Raw genomic sequence first — 20493 nt, forward strand, 5'->3', positions numbered from 1 at the left:
CTTCTTTAAATGTTTGGTAGAATTAACCAGTGAGGCCATCTGGTCCTGGGCTTTTCTTTGTTGGGAGGTTTTTGATTAGTGATTCGATCTCCTTACTCATTATTGACCTGCTCAGATTTTCTATTTCTCCATGGAACATTCACTGTCTGTGTTGGTTGTAGGTGGATTAGGTGGAAGAATAATAGTTTCTAAGGTTCACAGGTTGGCCGCAAAGAGGGCCACAAGGGGATGTGAGTGTGGGTAGGGGTGTTCAGCAGTAATTTATTGGGTAAGTAATTTGAATTTTATTCTATACATTATTAGAAGCCATTGGGAAGGATTTTAAGCAGTGAATGATGTTAAATAAAGTGTATTATTACTTAAAAGCCCCCCCCCTTTCAAAATTTGCATGAGTCTCCTATGAGTCAAAAGGGAGATTTAATGGAACTGTTCAATCAGATACTTCCTCCTTCTGATGTGTTTGTTTATTATCAGCAGCTAGGCAAATTTAAAAATAGAAGGTATCTTAAAAAAGAGGATGCACTTATTTATTGACACTTTCACTCTCTCATTGTCAGATTTTATGGAAGGACAGAGTTACCTGTTTATTGTTTTCCCTAAATTTGGTATTGAATGTTCCTTGGGCACCTCTGTGGCTCAATAAAAACTTTTGGAAGTATTGACAGAGCTCATAAATCTTATCAAGGCTGCCTTGAGAGATGAAAAAAGTTCAAATAAAATATATGAAAATGAAAAGCTGCCTGCCCAAAGATTAATTCTAATCCAAACAATGCATCCAGTTCAGCTTTATGGAGGCACAAAGAACATATAAAGACATTGGATATACATTAGTGCACAAACTTCAGGACTTTTTATGTTTGTTTAATCTATCTAATTAATTGAGTGATTGATTTTGCCTTGAGCATTAAAAACGCAGTATGAAGTATAAAGACCTTATGAAATTAGATACAGCCAAGTGTATTGTTGTTTTATCTGATTTGTATTAAATTCATTTACTTGGTTTATTTTTGTACAGCGTTTAAATTTTTTTTTTTTTGAGAGGGTGAGTGTGTGCACTAATGGGGGTGGGACAGAGGGAGAGGGAGATAGAATCTTAAGTAGGTCTGCACTCAGTGTGGAGCCCAGTGTGGGGCTTGATCCCATGACTCTGGGATCATGACCTGAGCCAAAATCAAGAGCTAGACCCTCAACCGACTGAGCCACCCAAGTGTCCCTATGTACATTTTTGTAAAGCTAGCCCAGCATTCATTAGCTCTATTTACAATTATTCTGAGAAATTATTCAGTAGTCATTTCTCCTGTGATGGATTCAGTGCTTAAAATACCAAGCATAGCTGAAACTGTTTAACAAAATATATGCTTCAAAGAGAAATTCTGGGATCGGGCAAGATGGCGGCTTAGGAGGACGCTGGGCTCACCGCACGTCCTGCTGATCACTTAGATTCCATCTACATCTGCCTAAATAACCCAGAAAACCGCCAGAGGATTAGCAGAACGGAGTAGCCGGAGCCAAACGCAGACGAGAGGCCCACGGAAGAGGGTAGGAAGGGCGGCGAGGCGGTGCGCGCTCCACGGACTGGCGGGAGGGAGCCGGGGCGGAGGGGCGGCTCGCCGGCCAAGCACAGCCACCGAGTCTGGCTTGCAAAAGCGGAGGGGCCTGACGGACTGTGTTCCCACAACAAGCGCGACTTAGCGTCTGGGAGGTCATAAGTTAACAGCTCTGCTCGGAAAGCGGGAAGGCTGGAGGACAAAGGGAGGGAGAGCTGCTGAGCACCCTGACAACAGAGCTCAGTTTGGTGGGGAACAAAGGCGCTCGCCAGCGCCATCTCCCCCGCCCATCCCCCAGCCGAAATCCCAAAGAGAACCTGTTCCTGCCGGGGAACTTGCTCGCTCCGCGCAAACACCCAACTCTGCGCTTCGGCGGAGCCAAACCTCCGGCAGCGGATCTGACTCCCTCCCGCTGCCACAGGGCCCCTCCTGAAGTGGATCACCTAAGGAGAAGCGATCTAAGCCTGCCCCTCCTGCCCCCGAGCACCTTGCCTACCCACCCAGCTAATACGCCAGATCCCCAGCATCACAAGCCTGGCAGGGTGCAAGTAGCCCAGACGAGCCACACCACCCCACAGTGAATCCCGCCCCTAGGAGAGGGGAAGAGAAGGCACACACCAGTCTGACCGTGGCCCCAGCGGTGGGCTGGGGACAGACATCAGGTCTGACTGCGGACCCGCCCACCAACTCCAGTTACACACTACAGCACAGGGGAAGTGCCCTGCAGGTCCGCACCACTCCAGGGACTATCCAAAATGACCAAACAGAAGAACTCCCCTCAGAAGAATCTCCAGGAAATAACAACAGCTAATGAGCTGATCAAAAAGGATTTAAATAATATAACAGAAGGTGAATTTAGAATAATAGTCATAAAATTAATCGCTGGGCTTGAAAACAGTATACAGGATAGCAGAGAATCTCTTGCTACAGAGATCAAGGGACTAAGGAACAGTCACGAGGAGCTGAAAAACGCTTTAAACGAAATGCATAACAAAATGGAAACCACCACAGCTCGGCTTGAAGAGGCAGAGGAGAGAATAGGTGAACTAGAAGATAAAGTTATGGAAAAAGAGGAAGCTGAGAAAAAGAGAGATAAAAAAATCCAGGAGTATGAGGGGAAAATTAGAGAATTAAGTGATACACTAAAAAGAAATAATATACGCATAATTGGTATCCCAGAGGAGGAAGAGAGAGGGAAAGGTGCTGAAGGGGTACTTGAAGAAATCATAGCTGAGAACTTCCCTGAACTGGGGAAGGAAAAAGGCATTGAAATCCAAGAGGCACAGAGAACTCCCTTCAGACATAACTTGAATCGATCTTCTGCACGACATATCATAGTGAAACTGGCAAAATACAAGGATAAAGAGAAAATTCTGAAAGCAGCAAGGGGTAAACGTGCCCTCACATATAAAGGGAGACCTATAAGACTCGTGACTGATCTCTCTTTTGAAACTTGGCAGGCCAGAAAGAATTGGCACGAGATTTTCAGGGTGCTAGACAGAAAAAATATGCAGCTGAGAATCCTTTATCCAGCAAGTCTGTCATTTAGAATAGAAGGAGAGATAAAGGTCTTACCAAACAAACAAAAACTGAAGGAATTTGTCACCACTAAACCAGCCCTACAAGAGATCCTAAGGGGGACCCTGTGAGACAAAGTCCCAGAGACATCACTACAAGCATAAAACATACAGACATCACAATGACTCTAAACCCGTATCTTTCTATAATCACACTGAATGTAAATGGATTAAATGCGCCAACCAAAAGACATAGGGTATCAGAATGGATAAAAAAACAAGACCCATCTATTTGCTGTCTACAAGAGACTCATTTTAGACCTGAGGACACCTTTAGATTGAGAGTGAGGGGATGGAGAACTATTTATCATGCGACTGGAAGCCAAAAGAAAGCTGGAGTAGCCATACTTATATCAGACAAACTAGACTTTAAATTAAAGGCTGTAACAAGAGATGAAGAAGGACATTATATAATAGTTACAGGGTCTATCCATCAGGAAGAGCTAACAATTATAAATGTCTATGCACCGAATACCGGAGCCCCCAAATATATAAAACAATTACTCATAAACATAAGCAACCTTATTGATAAGAATGTGGTAATTGCAGGGGACTTTAATACACCACTTACAGAAATGGATAGATCATCTAGACACACGGTCAATAAAGAAACAAGGGCCCTGAATGAGACATTGGATCAGATGGACTTGACAGATATATTTAGAACTCTGCATCCCAAAGCAACAGAATATACTTTCTTCTCGAGTGCACATGGAACATTCTCCAAGATAGATCATATACTGGGTCACAAAACAGCCCTTCATAAGTTTACAAGAATTGAAATTATACCATGCTTACTTTCAGACCACAATGCTATGAAGCTTGAAATCAACCACAGAAAAAAGTCTGGAAAACCTCCAAAAGCATGGAGGTTAAAGAACACCCTACTAACGAATGAGTGGGTCAACCAGGCAATTAGAGAAGAAATTAAAAAATATATGGAAACAAATGAAAATGAAAATACAACAATCCAAACGCTTTGGGACGCAGCAAAGGCAGTCGTGAGAGGAAAATACATTGCAATCCAGGCCTATCTCAAGAAACAAGAAAAATCCCAAATACAAAATCTAACAGCACACCTAAAGGAACTAGAAGCAGAACAGCAAAGGCAGCCTAAGCCCAGCAGAAGAAGAGAAATAATAAAGATCAGGGCAGAAATAAACAATATAGAAACTAAAAAAACTGTAGAGCAGATCAAAGAAACCAAGAGTTGGTTTTTTGAAAAAATAAACAAAATTGACAAACCTCTAGCCAGGCTTCTCAAAAAGAAAAGGGAGATGACCCAAATAGATAAAATCATGAATGAAAATGGAATTATTACAACCAATCCCTCAGAGATACAAACAATTATCAGGGAATACTATGAAAAATTATATGCCAACAAATTGGACAACCTGGAAGAAATGGACAAATTCCTGAACACCCACACTCTTCCAAAACTCAATCAGGAGGAAATAGAAAGCTTGAACAGACCCATAACCAGCGAAGAAATTGAATCGGTTATCAAAAATCTCCCAACAAATAAGAGTCCAGGACCAGATGGCTTCCCAGGGGAGTTCTACCAGACGTTTAAAGCAGAGATAATACCTATCCTTCTCAAGCTATTCCAAGAAATAGAAAGGGAAGGAAAACTTCCAGACTCATTCTATGAAGCCAGTATTACTTTGATTCCTAAACCAGACAGAGACCCAGTAAAAAAAGAGAACTACAGGCCAATATCCCTGATGAATATGGATGCAAAAATTCTCAATAAGGTACTAGCAAATCGAATTCAACGGCATATAAAAAGAATGATTCACCATGATCAAGTGGGATTCATTCCTGGGATGCAGGGCTGGTTCAACATTCGCAAATCAATCAACGTGATACATCACATTAACAAAAAAAAAGAGAAGAACCATATGATCCTGTCAATCGATGCAGAAAAGGCCTTCGACAAAATCCAGCACCCTTTCTTAATAAAAACCCTTGAGAAAGTCGGGATAGAAGGAACATACTTAAAGATCATCAAAGCCATTTATGAAAAGCCCACAGCTAACATCATCCTCAACGGGGAAAAACTGAGAGCTTTTTCCCTGAGATCAGGAACACGACAAGGATGCCCACTCTCACCGCTGCTGTTTAACATAGTGCTGGAAGTTCTAGCATCAGCAATCAGACAACAAAAGGAAATCAAAGGCATCAAAATTGGCAAAGATGAAGTCAAGCTTTCGCTTTTTGCAGATGACATGATATTATACATGGAAAATCCGATAGACTCCACCAAAAGTCTGCTAGAACTGATACAGGAATTCAGCAAAGTTGCAGGATACAAAATCAATGTACAGAAATCAGTTGCATTCTTATACACTAACAATGAAGCAACAGAAAGACAAATAAAGAAACTGATCCCATTCACAATTGCACCAAGAAGCATAAAATACCTAGGAATAAATCTAACCAAAGATGTAAAGGATCTGTATGCTGAAAATTATAGAAAGCTTATGAAGGAAATTGAAGAAGATTTAAAGAAATGGAAAGACATTCCCTGCTCATGGATTGGAAAAATAAATATTGTCAAAATGTCAATACTACCCAAAGCTATCTACACATTCAATGCAATCCCAATCAAAATTGCACCAGCATTCTTCTCGAAACTAGAACAAGCAATCCTAAAATTCATATGGAACCACAAAAGGCCCCGAATAGCCAAAGGAAGTTTGAAGAAGAAGACCAAAGCAGGAGGCATCACAATCCCAGACTTTAGCCTCTACTACAAAGCTGTCATCATCAAGACAGCATGGTATTGGCACCAAAACAGACACGTAGACCAATGGAATAGAATAGAAACCCCAGAACTAGACCCACAAACGTATGGCCAACTCATCTTTGACAAAGCAGGAAAGAACATCCAATGGAAAAAAGACAGCCTCTTTAACAAATGGTGCTGGGAGAACTGGACAGCAACATGCAGAAGGTTGAAACTAGACCACTTTCTCACACCATTCACAAAAATAAACTCAAAATGGATAAAGGACCTAAATGTGAGACAGGAAACCATCAAAACCTTAGAGGAGAAAGCAGGAAAAGACCTCTCTGACCTCAGCCGTAGCAATCTCTTACTCGACACATCCCCAAAGGCAAGGGAATTAAAAGCAAAAGTGAATTACTGGGACCTTATGAAGATAAAAAGCTTCTGCTCAGCCAAGGAAACAACCAACAAAACTAAAAGGCAACCAACGGAATGGGAAAAGATATTCGCAAATGACATATCGGACAAAGGGCTAGTATCCAAAATCTATAAAGAGCTCACCAAACTCCACACCCGAAAAACAAATAACCCAGTGAAGAAATGGGCAGAAAACATGAATAGACACTTCTCTAAAGAAGACATCCGGATGGCCAACAGGCACATGAAAAGATGTTCAGCGTCGCTCCTTATCAGGGAAATACAAATCAAAACCACACTCAGGTATCACCTCACGCCAGTCAGAGTGGCCAAAATGAACAAATCCGGAGACTATAGATGCTGGAGAGGATGTGGAGAAACGGGAACCCTCTTGCACTGTTGGTGGGAATGCAAATTGGTGCAGCCGCTCTGGAAAGCAGTGTGGAGGTTCCTCAGAAAATTAAAAATAGACCTACCCTATGACCCAGCAATAGCACTGCTAGGAATTTATCCAAGGGATACAGGAGCACTGATGCATAGGGCCACGTGTACCCCAATGTTCATAGCAGCACTCTCAACAATAGCCAAATTATGGAAAGAGCCTAAATGTCCATCAACTGATGAATGGATAAAGAAATTGTGGTTTATATACACAATGGAATATTACGTGGCAATGAGAAAAAATGAAATATGGCCTTTCGTAGCAACGTGGATGGAACTGGAGAGTGTGATGCTAAGTGAAATAAGCCATACAGAGAAAGACAGATACCATATGGTTTCACTCTTATGTGGATCCTGAGAAACTTCACAGGAACCCATGGGGGAGGGGAAGGAAAAAAAAAAAAAGAGGTTAGAATGGGAGAGAGCCAAAGCATAAGAGACTTAAAAACTGAGAACAAACTGAGGGTTGATGGGGGGTGGGAGGGAGGAGAGGGTGGGTGATGGGTATTGAGGAGGGCACCTTTTGGGATGAGCACTGGGTGTTGTATGGAAACCAATTTGTCAATAAATTTCATAAAAAAATAAATAAATAGATAAATAAATAAATGGAAAGACATACCAATTTAAAAAAAAAAAAAAGAGAAATTCTGTATATGCAAAGCCTGAGGATGTAAAGTTAAAAGTAAACCTGAGCTAAGACTAAGTGCTGTCTCCTAGACTAAGTCCTGTGCCAGGAAGACATACTGAGAGCATTCCTAGGGCTGAGGCTTGGGTCCCTTCTGCAGCTGCAGAGGGGAGGATTTGAGAACTAAAAGTACAGTCTGATGTTAGGATGGTAGGAAGAGAAATAGACAACACTCAATAAATGGAGTATATATTTGGTGATGCAAAGATGCCCCAGGCATGGTCAGCAACTCTTGGGCTGGTGACTGTGCTCTTCAGCCTATTATCTAATAGAATATAAAGCCCTGCTCAAATAGTTGACTAATGATTAAATGAGTAAGTCACCTGAAATGGAGGAACAAGTACAAACGAACGACCTGTAGATTCTAGTTTATTTGCTTAATGACCGTTGACACTTTAGGTGAGATACTAGCAAAATCAGGATAAAGAGAGTCTCAAAATCTGAACTCTACACTCCAAGAAAACTACAAATATGAGGATTAGAAGTTTTATGTGTTTTTGAGTAAACATCTGAATGTTTGCTTTGAAAATATAGGAGAAATATGCTTTGGGTAAGCTTTCTATGTTTGTTCCATTAAACAGAATGCTTTGTATATATGTGAAAGAGATGATTCAAAAGTTACATGTTTTGCATATAATGTTGGATTTGTTGGTATGTAGAAACTATCCTGTGCCTCCCTAATATTCACCAAAGATAAATTGGTGAAAACTCCATGAGTTTGGCAGTCATATTAATTAAGATTCTTTCATTTCTAAGTGTTAGAAACCTAACTCTGTCTAGATAATGCAGAGAGGAAAAAATTAGCTCATGTATCTGGGAAGGTGATGAGAGTGAACTTTTGTTTTGTACCTACTATGTGTCTGGGAAAAGCCTGTACTCTAGAATCCAATGGTCTGGGTCCCAATCCCGGCTTTAATCCAGTGGCCTGGGTCCCAGCAAACCTGGCTTTACTTCTTCCTAGCACTATGAATTTAGTTGAGTTATTTTTTCTTTGTGCCTCAATTTCTTTACTTATGAAAGGAAGATAATAATAGTATATACTCCATAGTGTTGTGGCAAGGATTTAGTGAAGTATTATGTGTAACGTGCTTAAACAATGTTACCATTTCCTTAATCCTGACAACACCCCAATAAGGAAGGAATCATTTTACAGAGGAATGAACAGAGTCAGAAAAGTAAGTGATTTGCCCAGGCTCACACAGCCCGTTGAGATGGCCCTGTCTTTTTACCTCTCTCTGTTAGCTTCTGATCAGTGATAAATGTGCTTTGAGATTAATCTGGTGCAGGATTGTCAAATGAATTAGAAAGGAGTGTCGAAAACATCCCATTAAGAGGCGACAGCAAAGATCCATCTTGGAAGTCATTAAGATTGGAGTTTGGATAGCAGAAGCTAGAACACACAGGGCAAAATGGATTTGGAAGATACTATGAGTTGGTTGGACCTAGCGATGGGTTGCATGATCAAGGAAAAAGGCATTAAAGGTGACTGTGCCAAGACTGGATGCCCAGCAGCTGTCCCAGTCCCCAGTGCCTGGTGCACGACAGATGCTTGTGTGGGTTTTTGTTTTTCACTGAATGAGAAAATAACAATTAGACCTTGAGTAGGAGTGTCTGGGAGAATTGTGTTGTAGGGGAACTCAGGAGAAAAAACAGGTTTGGGAGGGAGGTAGATGAGTTTCATTTTTGGGGCACTCACTTGGAGAAGCCAGCCAAAATTAGGAGACCCCTAAACAACCAGAAAGTGAAGATTAGGTGATACTTCGTAACAAAAGATAGAGATTTCAGAGTCTACTGGGTGAATATGGAGTTTGAAGCCATATGATAAAATGAGATTTCTAATGGAGAAAATACCCAGAAGAGAAGAGGCACAAAGGCAAGTCAGTTGGGTAAGACTGGTGAGGTGGGCTTCTCAGGAGCGGCCAGAGAGAGTGGAGGTGAGCCAGACACCATCCAGAGGGCAGAGACACAAGAGCACCTGGCAGCCATGGCTGAGAGCCAAGCAGCATGAGATAGAGAGTCCATATGAGTTGAAGATGGAGCCCATTAACCAGAGCTGTTTCCATAAAATAATGGGAAAGGAAGCTAGATTCCATTGGGCAGATGCGAGGGGAGATGAGGTTTCCCAGCTGGTGGGGTTCTCTCCTTCCAGCTGTGCCTGGTGTTGATAATGGCCCTGTCTCCTCAGACTGCACATACTCAGAGGTAAGCCTACCTACTGGTGCAGCCAGACACACACTTTGTTTCTGAGGAGAGCTTGGCTCAAATTCGTATTTTCCCTTTCACTCTTCCACTGGCCCAAGTCAGTCCCCTGGGCCCATCCTGGCTCTCTCAAACCCCAGACCTAAAAATCCCTCCCAAATAAATTACTTATGTGTTATCTTTCTATCTGAAAGGGGCCAGACAGAAACCAAGAGAAGCCCACAAGACAGGCAGCAGGGAGATGTTTATAATTTTTGTCTCTCCCATCAAACATTCATGTTTCTGTTTTATCTTTGACCAAACTCAGAAAGACCGACCAAAGAACGAGACCCCAGGTTTGCCAGAGAAGTGGTGTCAGAGAATGTTTATTAGGAGTGTGGAGATTTTCACAAAGCCACACACTGTGTGGAAGACCCAAGTAGAAAAGATTGTAAGTCTTGGTGGACCATGAGGACTTTGAGTTCTGAAAGGTGCCTCTGTGTTAGGTCCATCCATGCACTGGAATGAGGGTCTGTGGTTCAGGCAAGGGCAGAGGCAATGATAACCATTAGATTTCCAGTCCTCTTGTTCCCCCTTCCATGACCAGTCCTTGCTGAACAACCCGGTCTCCCTTCCACATCCCATTCCATGCCCCTGTTACTCTTTCTGAGCCTCTTAAGGGACAGATGCTTTCCCTCCCAGCCTCTACTTTCTTCCTTCTTTTTTACACACTGCTCTCAGATTAACCTTCTGGAAACTCAGGTTTATAGGACTCCCCACGTTAGTGGCTCTGGAGCACAATTATAAGTATTAAAAAAAAACACCTTTATATAATGATAAAGAACTACTTTCCATCTTGTCCCATCCAAATCCTGCAATCCACAATCGTTGAAACAGCAGGGGAGGCAAGAAAGAATGGCTTTTACCTTTATTTCTAGTGCAATCCATTTTTTCCCTTTATACATAAAAACCTATATTGCTATACATTATGACATTTTATCCTATAGAATGTTATTGAGGTCATATATAATTATATTCATTTTTTTGGAGATGCGTACATATGTTTCTATGCATCACAGTTTAGTGTAACTGCTCCACAAAGAAAGAAAACATACCCCACCATCCTTAATGCTATTTTAACAAAAATGTTTTAAGTTGTATTTCTTCCAGTTAATGGTGTAGAAAGCAAAATGGGGAAAGTACATGCATTTTCCTAGAATGAGCCATCAGAGACCTAAATAAATGGACTGAATGAGTTTGTTTGAATGTTCCCATTCACATAGGATTACACATTCAAATAAAGCTGTGTACATTTATTTGAATATGTAATCAAGGAGCTGAGTAGAAGTGGCACCTGCTTCCAAGTGTAACATCCCTGGTTTACACGTGTGGGTACCTCAGTGTGTTGTTAAAGAGCAGAAAATAGTTCTTTCTATATGCATTTTATGCAAATTTCACAGCTCTTGCTATTGTTTATCAGCTTTGTTGTTTCTCATGCACAAGGCACCTGTCTGTATTAGCAGTAATGGTGCTACCCAGAGGAATGCTATATTTAAGTTTCTCAAGTTTCCCGGCCCTTTGAGAAAGTTTGAGCTCACCCACTCATTCATTTTTCATTCAACAAGTATTTGATGGTTGCTGAATTACAAAGGTATTTGAATGAACCATCTAGGCATTTTACAGTGCCTGTTCCTACCAGTCTCAATACTGTTCGTTGGGATGAACCTGTCGTGGTCCATGACCCAAAGCCTTTTGGGCCATTGATGTTTGTAGGCTCCCACGTGGTTCTTAAGGAGTGGAGGTGGAGGTGGACTAATGATCGTGCTGTCATGTGCATGATGTGGCACAAGAGTACGAATGAGGAACCATGTGTGTAAATATTTAAAAATTGATTAACCAAACTAAATGTTTTAAATGCTGTCTACCCTATTTCTATCTTCATGATGGCTGGAAGTCCAAGTTTGAGCTGAGAATTCTTGGCTTCCTCAGAGTTCTGTGCTGGAATGTGGGAGCTAGCCCCTAGCCCCTGGCCAAGGCCTGTAGCTTGCTCCATTCTCTGCATGCCCTCCGTTATGCCATTCACCACATGGAGGTTTGCATTCCCAGAGGCGGACACTGTGGCCCAAACATCCAAGCTCTGTCCATGCTGCATAAATAGCTGTGTCAGACCTCATGAAGAGAACTGAGCAGGCCCTGGAAGCAGACTGGAGACACTTGGGAGGGAAATTGTGGGGTCCCACATAACTGGCAAGGAGCCTAGAAGGGGGCATGTGTGAGCTCTGGCCTTGCTAATGGAACCACTAAGTAGTTCTCCTGATTGGAGGCACACTGCTGGACAGCTTGTGAGCGTGATACCTTTCCCTTGCTTCTTAATTACATGAGTATTCTTGCCTTTCCTGTGGGTGACTCTCTGGTCCTTCTTGGCTTTTTTTTGGTACCACCATATTATATGGAAGCATGAGAAAGAGGAGGCCACACAGACAAAGATGACTCTAACCTTCCTTCCTCTTTGTACACAACTTCATCTCCATTATGGTGGCACAGACCTCACGGGAGTGCACCATGCTAGGAGGGCATCGATAATGTTGGCCTGAATGCTGTCTCTGGGTTTTGTATTAGGACAGAGCTCTTTTGGGATCCAGGAATTTGTATGACTTCTGCCTAATCTGTTGTATTAATTCTGAACAAATTGTGGGAAGGGAAGAGAGACAGAAGTAGATGGAAAAATGCTGCTGAAGAAGTACAACTACTGAGGGGTTTTGGGGATTAAAAAAGAGGTATTTTCATGTGTATATTGTTATATTGTTAAAAATAATATGAGTTACTATTAAGAAAGAAAAATAGTTGACCAAGACATTGTATTGAATAACTGAATGCTAGTAAGAAATGCATATACCATGTGATTCAAAGCTATGTAAATGCATCTGCATAAAAACTTGTATGTGTAGATATCTTGCATTAGCAAGATGATGATTATGATATTGATGATGGTTCTGATGATAGTGTTGATGGTGATGATGATGGTGATGATGATGATAGTGGTGATGATGGTAATGGTGATGATGATGATAATGATGATAGGGGTGGTGGTAATGATGATGATCATTAGCATTTATTGGATTCTTACTTTGTTCCAGGCACTTTGTAAGGGTGTACATTAACTCGTTTAATGTTTACAAGACCCTGAAGGCAGATACAATTAGTGACCCCATTTTGCAAATGAAAAATAAGGCATACAGCTGTCCAGAAATTTGGACAAATAGTACAGATTGTATTTTGGATGTGACTCCAGAGACTGTATGTCTAACCAGTACACATAGACACTGAAGTGTCATCATCACTGAATTAGAGTGTTTTTTTTATTTTGTTTTGATCTATTTTTATTTTTATCCACTACATTAATAAAAGAATGGTGACCTACTTAATAAACATACTTACCAATTTTCTAGCATACCCATGATAGTACATTTTTTTTCTCCCACAAGTTTGGGGGCACCATGGTTACTCATCCATTCCTCTATCACCTTTGTGACACCTTGTGATGCTAGTTTTGTCTCTTCTGGGTCTCCATTTTGTTCTTGACCCTTACTAGACCTTGGGCTGTATCAGTGATTGAGACCCCTGTACTCTTCCTAGTGGTTACAATATATGATCAGATTAATTACTAAAAAATACAATTTGATTATAAACAGTGTCTATTTGAGGGGTGATTAGAATCTGCGACCTGAATATTGATGCAATGGGAAGAAAAGGGATTGTCTCATGAAAAACTATGGCCTTGCTTATTTGGTGCACCATTTAAAGAAACTGCCTGGGAAAGACAGTTTTGATGTTTCTTCTTCATTGAAGCAGATGACAACAATTCTGAAGGTCTAGTCCTTCCTGTAATTATCTTTAATCTTCCTGAAATAGAGCTTTTGGTGTGTCATTCTGGAGTTCAGAGTACTTCAGTAGGTCACTCTTGCTTCTGGAATTAATTGCAAGCATTTGCAACTCTCAGCGAAATATTCCTCAAACTCCTTTGTCCTGTGAGTTTTCCTACTTCCTTTTGATGCTTTTATACGCCAACCAAATGAAACTTGTTTCTTCTTATTCATTATGATCGCATTATTTCCCCCCGTTGGAGTACCTCTCTTAGTCCCATACTTACCTTTATATGTCCAAATCTTACCCACTTTGAAGGTCCAGCTCATGTCTTCTTTAGAGAAGTGTCTATTCATGTTTTCTGCCCATTTATTCACTGGATTATTTGTTTTTTGGGTGTGGAGTTTGGGGAGCTCTTAATAGATTTTGGATACTAGCCCTTTGTCCAATATGTCATTTGCAAATATCTTTTCTCATTCTGTCGGTTGCCTTTTAATTTTGTTGATTGTTTCCTTTGCTGTGTAGAAGCTTTTTGTCTTCATGAGGTCCAAAGGTTCATTTTTTTCTTTTAATTCCCTTGCCTTTGGAGATGTGTCAAGTAAGAAATTGCTGCAGCTGAGGTTAGAGAGGTTTTTTTTTTTACTGCTTTCTCCTCCAGGGTTTTGATGGTTTCTTGTCTTACATCCAGGTCCTTCATCCATTTTGAGTTTACTTTTGTGAATGTGTAAGAAAGTGGTCTAGTTTCATCCTTCTGCATGTTGCTGTCCAGTTCTCCCAGCACCATTTGTTAAAGAGACTGTCTTTTTTCCATTGGATATTCTTTCCTGCTTTGTCAAAGATTAGTTGGCCATACTTTTGTGGGTCTAGTTCTCGGGTTTCTATTCTATTCCATTGGTCTATGTGTCTGTTTTTGTTCCAATACAATGCTTTTTTTTTATTTAAAAATTTTTTTAATGTTTATTTATTTTTGAGACAGAGAGAGACATAGCATGAATGGGGGAGGGGCAGAGAGAGAGGGAAACACAGAATCGGAAGCAGGCTCCAGGCTCTGAGCCATCAGCCCAGAGCCCGACGCGGGGCTCGAACTCACAGACCGCGAGATTGTGACCTGGCTGAAATCGGACGCTTAACCGACTGCGCCACCCAGGCGCCCCTTTTTTTAAATTTTTTTTTAATGTTTATTTATTTTTGAGACAGAGAGAGACAGAGCATGAATGGGGGAGGGGCAGAGAGAGAGGGAAACAGAATCGGAAGCATACAATGCTGTCTTGATGATGACAGCTTTGTAGTAGAGGCTGACGTCTGGGATTGTGATGCCTCCTGCTTTGGTCTTCTTCTTCAAAATTCCTTTGGCTATTCGGGGCCTTTTGTGGTTCCATACAAATTTTAGAATTGCTTGTTCTAGCTTTGAGAATAATGCTGGTGCAATTTTGATTGGGATTGCATTGAATATGTAGATAGCTTTGGGTAGTACTGACATTTTAACAAGGTTTATTCTTCCAATCCATGAGCATGGAAATTTTTTCCATTTCCTTATATCTTCTTCAATTTCCTTCATAAGCTTTCTATAGTTTTCAGCATACAGATCTTTTACGTTTTTGGTTAGGTTTATTCCTAGATATTTTATGTTTCTTGGTGCAATTGTGAATAGGATCAGTTTCTTTATTTGTCTTTCTGTTGGTTCATTATTAGTGTATAAGAATGGAACTGATTTCTGTACATTGATTTTGTATCCTGCAACATTGCTGAATTCATGTATCACTTCTAGCAGACTTTTAGTAGAGTCTGTAGGGTTTTCCATGAATGATATCCTGTCATCTGCAAAAATTGAAAGCTTGACTTCATCTTTGCCAATTTTGATACCTTTGATTTCCTTTTGTTGTCTGATTGCTGTTGGTAGCACTAACAACACTATGTTAAGCAACAGGGGTGAGAGTGGACATCCCTGTTTTGTGCCTGATCTCAGGGAGAAAGCTCTTAATTTTTCCCTATTGAGGATGATACTAGCTGTGGGCTTTTCATAAATGGTTTCTATGATGTTTAAGCATGTTCCTTCTATCCCGACTTTCTTGACGGTTTTTATTTAGAAAGGATGCTGAATTTTGTGAAATGATTTTTCTGCATTGATTGACAGGATCATATGGTCCTTATCTTTTCTTTTATTAATGTGATGTATCACATCGATTTGGGAATGTTGAATGAGCCGTGCATCCTAGGAATGAATTCCACTTGATCATGGTGTATAATTCTTTTTATATGCTGTTTAATACGATTTCCTAGTATATTGTTGAGAATTTTTGCACCCATATTCATCAGGGATATTGTCCTGTAGTTCTCTTTTTTTGCTGGGTCTCTGTCTGGTTTAGGAACCAACGTAATCCTGGCTTCATGAAAGGAGTCTGGAAGTTTTCCTTCCCTTTCTATGTTTTGGAACAGCTTGAGAAGGATAGGTATTATCTCTGCTTTAAATGTCTGAAAGAATTCTCCAGGGAAGCCATCTGGACCTGAACTCTTATTTGTTGGGAGATTTTTGATAAATGATTCAATTTCTTCTCTGGTTAGGGGTGTTCAAGTTTTCTGTTTCTTCCTGTTTGAGTTTTGGAAGTGTGTGGTGCTTAGGAATTTTCCCATTTCTTCCAGGTTGTCCAGTTTGTTGGCATGTATTTTTTCATAGTATTCCCTGATAATTGATTGTATTTCTGAGAGATTGGTTGTAATAATTCCATTTTAATTCATGATTTTATCTATTTGGGTCATCTCCCTTTTGTTTTTGAGAAGCCTGGCTAGAGGTTTATCAATTTTGTTTGTTTCAAAAAATCAACTCTTGGTTTCACTGATCTGCTCTACAGTTTTTTTAGATTCTATATTGTTTATTTCTGTTGTGATCTTTATTATTTCTCTTCTTCTGCAGGGTTTAGGGTGTCTTTGCTGTTCTGCTTCTATTTCCTTTAGGCGTGCTGTTAGATTTTGTATTTGGGATTTTTCTTGTTTCTTGATATTGGCCTGGATTGCAATGTATTTTCCTCTCAGGACTGCCTTTGCTGAATCCCAAAGCGTTTGGATTGTTGTATTTTCATTTTCATTTGTTTCCATATGTTTCTTAATTTCTTTTCTAATTGCCTGGTTGACCCATTTATTGTTTAGTAAGTTGTTCTTTAACCTTCATGCTTTTGGAGGTTTTCCAGTCTTTTTCCTGTGGTTGATTTCAAGCTTTATTGCATTGTGATCTGAAAGTGTGCATGGTATGATCTTAATTCTTTTATACTTATGAAGGGCTGTTTTGTGACCCAGTATGTGATCTATCTTGGAGAATGTTCCATTTGCACTCGAGAAGAAAGAATATTCTGTTGCTTTGGGATGCAGAGTTCTAAATATATCTGTCAAGTCCATCTGATCCAATATATCATTCAGGGCCCTTGTTTCTTTACTGACCATGTGTCTAGATGATCTATCCATTGTTGTCAGTGGGGTATTAAAGTCCCCTGCTATTACCACATTCTTATCAATAAGGTTGCTTATGTTTGTGATCAATTGTTTTATGTATTTGGGGGCTTCTGTATTTGGCACATAGACATTTGTAATTGTTAGTTCTTCCTGATGGATATCCCCTGTAATTATTATATAATGCCCTTCTTCATCTCTTGTTACAGCTTTTAAGTTAACATCTAGTTTGTCAGATATAAGCTTGGCTACTTCAGCTTTCTTTTGAGTTCTGGTAGCATGATAGATAGTTCTCCATCCCCTCAATTTCAATCTGAAGGTGTCTCAAGTCTAAAATGTGTCTCTTATAGACAGCAAATAGATAGGTCTTGTTTTTTTATCCATTCAGATACCCTATGTCTTTTGGTTGGAGCATTTAGTCCATTTACATTCAGTGTTATTATGGAAAGATATGGGTTTTCAAGTCATTGTGATGTCTGTAGGTTTCATGCTTGTAGTGATGTCTTTGGTACTTTGTGGTCCTTGCAACATTTCACTCATAGAATCATCCTTAGGATCTCTTGTGGGGCTGGTTTAGTGGTGATGAATTCCTTCAGTTTTTGTTTGTTTGGGAAGACCTTTATCTCTCCTTCTATTCTAAATGACAGACTTGCTTGATAAAGGATTCTCGTCTGCCTATTTTTTCTTTTCATTACCTTGAAGATTCCTCTCTGGCCTGCCAAGTTTCAGTAGATAGATCCATCACTAGTCTTATTGGTCTCCCTTTATATGTTAGAGCACGTTTATCCCAAGCTGCTTTCAGAATTTTCTCTTTATCCTTGTATTTTGCCAGTTTCACTCTGATATGTTGTCCAGAAGATCAATTCAAGTTATATCTGAAGGGAATTCTCTGTGCCTCTTGGATTTCTATGCCTTTTTCCTTCCCCTTATCAGGAAAGTTCTCATCTATAATTTGTTCAAGCACACCTTCAGCACCTTTCCCTCCCGTTTCCTCCTCTGGAATCCCAGTTATGCGTATATTATTGCTTTAATTGTGTCACTTAGTTCTCTAATTTTCCCCTCATACTCCTGGATTTTTTTTATCTCTCTTTTTCTCAGCTTCTTCTTTTTCCATAATGTTATCTTCTAATTCACCTATTCTCTCCTCTGCCTCTTCAATCGGAGCTGTGGTCACTTCCATTTTATTTTGCAGCTCATTTATAGCAGTTTTTAGCTCCTCCTGACTGTTTCTTAGTCCTGTGATCTCTGTAGTAATAGATTCTCTGCTGTCCTCTCTACTTTTTTCAAGCCCAGTGATTAATTTTATGACAATTATTCTAAATTCTTTTTCTGTTGTATCGTTTTTGATCAATTTGTTAGCTGTTGCTATTTCCTGAAGTTTCTTTTGAGAATTCTTCCGTTTCATCATTACCACAGTCCCTGTGGTAGCTCCAAACTGCAGGGCACCTCCCCTGCACTCTGGAGAAACTTGTGTTGGTGGGCGGGACCTCAGTCAGACCTGATGTCTGTCCCCAGCCCACCGCTGGGGCCACAGACTGGTGTGTACCTTATCTTCCCCTCTCCTAGGGGCAGGACTCACTATGGAGTGGTGTGGCCCCTGTCTGGGCTACTTGCACACTGTGAAGCTTGTGGTGCTGCTGATGGGATCTGGCCAAGGGCGTATTATCCAGGGTGGATCCACAAGGAGCACATGGGCAGGATGGGCAGGTTCTGCTCACTTTTCCCTCAGTGGTCCCCTTCAGGGGGGTACCCTGCAGCACAAGCACGGAGGCCAACCTGTCAGAGGGATGGATCCACTGAAGCACAACATTGTGTGCGCAGTGCAAGCAAGTTCGGTGATGGGAACTGGTTCCCTTTGGGGTTTTGTCTGGGGAATGGGAGAGGGAGATGGAGCCGGCCAGCACCTTTGTTCCCCGCAGAGCTGATCTCTGTCTTCCTGGGCTCTACACCTCTCCCTCCCATTGTTCTCTCGCCCTCCCCACTCTCTGAAAGCAGAGCTATTGACTCTTAACATTCCAGATGTTAAGTCCCGCTGGCTGTCAGAACTCAGGCAGTCCAGCCCCTCTGCTTTTACAAGCCAGACTCGGGGGCTATGCCTTGCTGGGTGGGCTGCCCCTCTACTGCCATGGCTCCCTCCTGCCCCTCTGTGTAGCGTGCACCACCTGTCCGCCCTTCCTACCCTTTTCTGTGGGCCTCTTTTCTACACTTGGCTCTGGAGGGTCCATTTTGCTAGTCTTCTGGCAGTGTTCTGGGTTATTTAGGCAGATGTGGGGGGAATCTAAGTGATCAGCAGGACGTGGTGAGCCCAGTCCTCCTACGTTGCCATCTTTCCTGAAGCTTCTCTCTGTTTTTATTTATTTTTGAGACAGAGAGACAGAGCATAAGCAAGGGAGGGGCAGAGAGAGAGGGGGAGTCACAGTGTCTGAGGCAGGCTCCAGGCTCGGAGCTGTCAGCACAGAGCCCAATGCAGGGCTCAAACTCATAGACTGTGAGATCATGACTTGAGCTGACGTCGGACACTTAACCAACTGAGCCACCCAGGTGTCCCTAGAATTTAAATTAAATTTTGAGAAAAAAACCCAAAACATTACACTAACCTCATAAAAAGAATTGGGCATCTTTTTTTTTTTCAATTTTTTCTGAAATAATTTATATAAAATAATAAAGAATTATTCCTTGAAAAATTGGTAGAATTGTCCTGCAAAGCCAAGATAGCTTGGATTTGGGGGAAGAAATAGTCTTTAATACCATTTTAATTTCTTTGATACTTACTGCCCTATAAAACTTCTCTTTGTTTTTCTTAAGTTCATTTATTTTTTATTTTGAGAAAGAGAAAGAGTGGGAGAGCATGTGGAAAGGGCAGAGAGAGAAAGGAGACAGAGAGAATCCCAAGCAGGCTCAGTAATGTCAGCACAGAGCCTGATGTGAAGCTCGAATTCACAAACTGTTTGATCATGACCTTGAACTGAAATCAAGAGTCAGATGCTCAATTGACAGAGCCACCCAGGGGCCCTTCCCATTCTCTTTCTTGCATCAATGTTTGTGTTTTGTACATTTCTAGAACTTTTTTCATTTTGTCTGTTTTCAAATTTATTAGTGTAAGCTGTTTAGAGTAACTTTTTAAATCATTTTTAAATAACTGATATCTTTTTTATTTTCCTTTTTAAATTAAATTTGATTTGTGCTCACCTCGGCAGCACATATACTAAAATTGGAAGGATACAGAGAAGATTAGCATGGCCCCTGTGCAAGGATGACATGCAAATTCATGAAGCGTTCCATTAAAAAAAAATAACAAAAAAAATTTGATTTAACCATATCCTTCTCCCTTTTTCTCTTGCTTAATCTTACTGTAGGTATTTCTTGCTTATTATATTAATCTTTTCAAAGAACTAGAATTTAGTTTTGCTGATCTTCTGCTCTTAACTTTATTATTGCCTTCCTTCTTTTTTCTTCTTTTTGGAGGAAAGGGGTTTATGATTGGTTGTTCTAAGTCCCAATTTTTGAGATGAATACTAGTCATTAAAAAAACTTTTATCTTGCAACTTTCATACATGTTTTTATATATATTATTATTTTATATTTATATGTTTAATATTTTATATAGCAATA

The 20493-nt window shown here is 40.6% G+C and overlaps 1 non-coding gene across 1 annotated transcript; it reads left to right on the forward strand.

Annotated features, from left to right (window-relative positions):
• Nucleotides 1-20062: 20062 nt before the first annotated feature.
• On the forward strand, nt 20063-20169 carry LOC125147354 (U6 spliceosomal RNA). Its single transcript, XR_007145166.1, has one exon. It is a non-coding gene; the product is annotated as a U6 spliceosomal RNA (small nuclear RNA).
• Nucleotides 20170-20493: the final 324 nt, after the last annotated feature.

Source organism: Prionailurus viverrinus, chromosome D1, assembly GCF_022837055.1.
Source record: "Prionailurus viverrinus isolate Anna chromosome D1, UM_Priviv_1.0, whole genome shotgun sequence".
Lineage (NCBI taxonomy): Eukaryota > Metazoa > Chordata > Mammalia > Carnivora > Felidae > Prionailurus > Prionailurus viverrinus.